This window comes from Neoarius graeffei, chromosome 20 (genome assembly GCF_027579695.1).
Source record: "Neoarius graeffei isolate fNeoGra1 chromosome 20, fNeoGra1.pri, whole genome shotgun sequence".
Lineage (NCBI taxonomy): Eukaryota > Metazoa > Chordata > Actinopteri > Siluriformes > Ariidae > Neoarius > Neoarius graeffei.
In genome coordinates, this window is record NC_083588.1 from 10140652 (window position 1) to 10144918 (window position 4267).

The window sequence follows — 4267 nt, forward strand, 5'->3', positions numbered from 1 at the left end:
GGTCTTCTGTCTGTCTGTCTGTCTGTCTGTCTGTCTCTCTCAGTCTGTTTCAAAATCTGTCCCTTTTTTGGTTCTCTCTCTCTCTCTCTCTCTCTCTCTCTCTCTCTGTCTGTTTCACAGTTTGCCTGCCTGCCTATCTGTCTGTTTCACAGTCTCTCTCTCTCTGTCAGTCTGTTTCAAAATCTGTCCCTTTTTCGGTCTTCTGTCTGTCTGTGTCTGTCTCTCTCTCTCTCTCTCTCTCTCTCTGTCTGTTTCAAAATCTGTCCCTTTTTCAGTCTCTTGTCTGTTTCACTGTCTGTCTGTCTGTTTCACAGTCTCTGTCTGCCAGTCTCTCTCTCGCTTTCTCTCTCTCTTTTGCTCTCTCTCAGCTGTCTGTCTGTCTCTCTCTCTCTCTCTCTCTCTCTCTCTCTCTGTGATTTGTGTAGTCCTGTGTACGATATTACTGTTTGATGTGTGATGTATTATTTTTAGACGTGTTGCACCATCGTCCTGAAGAAATGGCATTTTGTTCCAATGCGTCCAGCTTCTCTGGGGTCATGTCAGTAATTCCCTCTTGGCTTCCTTGTATTTCATGCCATTTCTACCCACCCCAAATGTCTCACCTCTTCCCTCAGAACTCTTAGTGTGCAGGAATTAATTTTTCAACATCTTCATTTTTGCAGTGAGCAAAGCGAGGCGTGGCTCGATCAGGGTAAAGTCTGAAGTACTCAACATAAACCTGCTGAACGTCCAAGTTTGACGTTTTGGATCAAACTACTCAGTACATGTGTTTAAGTACTGGAGACACTTGGAGTGTTTCAGGATCCAACTTGAATGTTTCAGGACGTTGTAACCGAGCCACCTGCCCTGCTTCCCCTTTCAGGTGCCCCAAGTTCTCCTCTTTGGACCCCGCGTCGTGTTTTCAGAGGCTTCACGTTTCCTGAATGCCAGTGTTTAACAGGTGTATGGCCCCAGATCGTTCGAAACCCAGCAGCCTGAAGGTGCTCGGGTGAAATTTATTATTTGGCCGAGAAGCAGGAGGCGTTTGGCCACGTTCCAGGGTAAAGTCTGAAAAGGTTGACGCACGACGACGTGTTGAACGTTCAAGTTCAAAGTCTTGGTTGAGTCACCGTGGAGTTGAGATGCCAAAAAAACATCTCTTTTTGAGAAAATGTGGTGTCTTTTTATTAACACAAGTGATTTCTTCTGAAACAGGTGAAGCTTTGAGTTCTGTTTTTCTTTTTCGCTATGAAAGAAATTTACTGTCATAGATTTCCTGCGAGATCAATACTAATGATATAATTTTGAAAATATTTGATTCATTCTATGCAATTTCCACACTTCAAATGGAAACAAAGCTGCACGCTTCAGAAATTTGGACGTAAACGGGGATCTATCCGTTCAAGCAGGGCTCACCCTGGCACAAAGAGAAACCCAACACAGCTCTATTCTTGAACTGAACTGAGCTAGATCGGGGTCTAATTTCATTCCTTCGTCCTGAGCTTATCCATCATTAATATTTCATTCGTTTCATCACACTGTACCATCTCTACAGTCTGAAGTACAGTTTCTCATCCATAATGCAAAAATGTCTCATCTGTGACACTACATCGTCTCAGGATTGAGTAAAACAACCCATATTTTTAAGATACTTGGAATCTCCTTCGATAAAGGTTGCAGCTTTTCCAGAAAACATGCCAACGATTATTTTTTAATATTCATGGATGGAGTTCCATCAGCGCTGGAAACATACCAATCTGTTTTGTTCTTTTGTAATATGAACTTGGAGAGGAAAAAAAGAGAGGTCGTGAAGGAGAGGGAATGACTGTTTATCGCTGCTATAATGTAAATGCAAACAGAATCTTCATCATGCCATTCAGCAATAAATAAAAAATTGTAATTGTGCGTAAATTGCTGTCGTATAAGAGGAATAAAAGGTTTCAGGACTTGCTGTTCAAAAAAATCACACCATCTCATGATTAATTTTTTTTTCCAAACATAGAGCACCCCAAGTGTTTAATTCTTTTCTCAGGATACAGTCTGTGAGTACATGGAGTAATATTTAATACACATGACAAGATGTGCTGTAAAAGCTTTCGACAGAGGTTCTATTTCATACCGTTTCTATTGGAAGGATCTTTCAAGCCTTTCGGGTGCCAGATGTAGTCTTCTTCAGGTACTGAGGCCCCCGGCAAGTCAGTACGAGTTCAAATGTAACCTCGGCTCTATCGCCTTGGAATTTCCAAAATACAAGATACGTAGATGATGTTACACGGCTGTGCGAAGATTTGAAGTTTATCTTCAAGTGCTGAATATCATGAGTGAGCGAAACGAACGAGTGATATATTTTTCAACACGAGAAGATAAATTTCATATCTTCATGCCACCGTGTAATGTTCTTTATATCATACAGTCATATCTACAAAAAAAATACACAAGTAAATCAAAAGAATTTTAATTTTGAACCGGTTCGCCATTTTGATATTGCACGTCCAATCAGCAGGAAAGCACTCAGAGTGACATCATCGGAGTGAAATATCGGGAATTATTATACGTACAGGACACCTTTTCCATGGAATAAAACATATATTCTAGTCCCTTCTAGCGGGTTTATTGATGACATGCAATACTGTTATCATATCGCTTATCCACCGTGTATTACATCACTCTACCCAATGGAGAATGAGTGTGCAATTTTGTTATAATATTGCACGTTTTCAAGACAGCACAACGTCACACATCGGAGCTGATGCGAAGATCCAATGACAAAACTTTTCTGCTGCGCATGCGCACAATCATTTCTTTGTCAGCTGGGAAAGCGAGAAGCTCCAGTTTTAAGCACTAAATACATAAACCGAAACCTGAAATTAAAGATGCGCCGAACACCCGAAAGGCTACCAAAACTTCATTGTATATTCTTCATGCATATTTACAAGAGAAAAACATACCAACGGACATCGAAAAACTGGAAAAGAGACACATCGGAGATGTAAAACTTCTGCGCTAGCAAGTGACTGACAGTTTGCATGCAAACATGGCCGTGAGGTTTGCTTTGTTAAAAGTCAAAGATTTAAAGAGAAAGACGCGCCGAACACCCGAAAGGCTACAAAAACTTCACTGGATATTCTTCACGCATATTCACAAGAGAAAAACATACCGACGGCCATCGAAAAACTGGAAGAGAGAGCAATAGCGGAAATATTGTCAAAGTTCTACTTGGAGGTGAGGAACAGTGGTGGAGACTTTTCCAAAAGGACTTCGCTCATGGACTTGACTCAGCAAAGCCCTTTTGTTTTGAACAGCTGCAATGTAATAATTAACTCCTACGAAAAGTAACTATGAACTTGAACTGTCAGCCTGGATATAGCTTGTACAGTGGTGCTTGAAAGTTTGTGAACCCTTTAGAATTTTCTATATTTCTGCATAAATATGACCTAGAACATCAACATATTTTCACACAAGTCCTAAAAGTAGATAAAGAGAACCCAGTTAAACAAATGAGACAAAAATATTATCCTTGATCATTTATTTATTGAGGAAAATGATCCAATATTACATATCTGTGAGTGGCAAAAGTATGTGAACCTTTGCTTTCAGTATCTGGTGTGACCCCCTTGTACAGCAATAACGGCAACTAAACGTTTCCGGTAACTGTTGATCAGTCCTGCACACCGGCTTGGAGGAATTTTAGCCCATTCCTCCGTACAGAACAGCTTCAACTCCGGGATGTTGGTGGGTTTCCTCACATGAACTGCTTGCTTCAGGTCCTTCTACAACATTTCGATTGGATTAAGGTCAGGACTTTGACTTGGCCATTCCACAACATTAACTTTATTCTTCTTTAACCATTCTTTGGTAGAACGATTTGTGTGTTTAGGGTCATTGTCTTGCTGCATGACCCACTTTCTGTTGAGATTTGGTTCGTGGACAGATGTCCTGACGTTTTCCTTTAGAATTCGCTGGTATAATTCAGAATTCATTGTTCCATCAATGATGGCAAGCCATTCTGGCCCAGATGCAGCAAAACAGGCCCAAACCATGATACTACCATCACCATCTTTCACAGATAGGATAAGGTTCTTATGCTGGAATGCAGTGTTTTCCTTTCTCCAAACATAACACTTCTCATTTCAACCAAAAAGTTCTATTTTGGTCTCATCCTTCCACAAAACATTTTTCCAATAGCCTTCTGGCTTGTCCACGTGATCTTTAGCAAACTGCAGACGAGCAGCAATGTTCTTTTTGGAGAGCAGTGGCTTTCTCCTTGCAACCCTGCCATGCACACCAT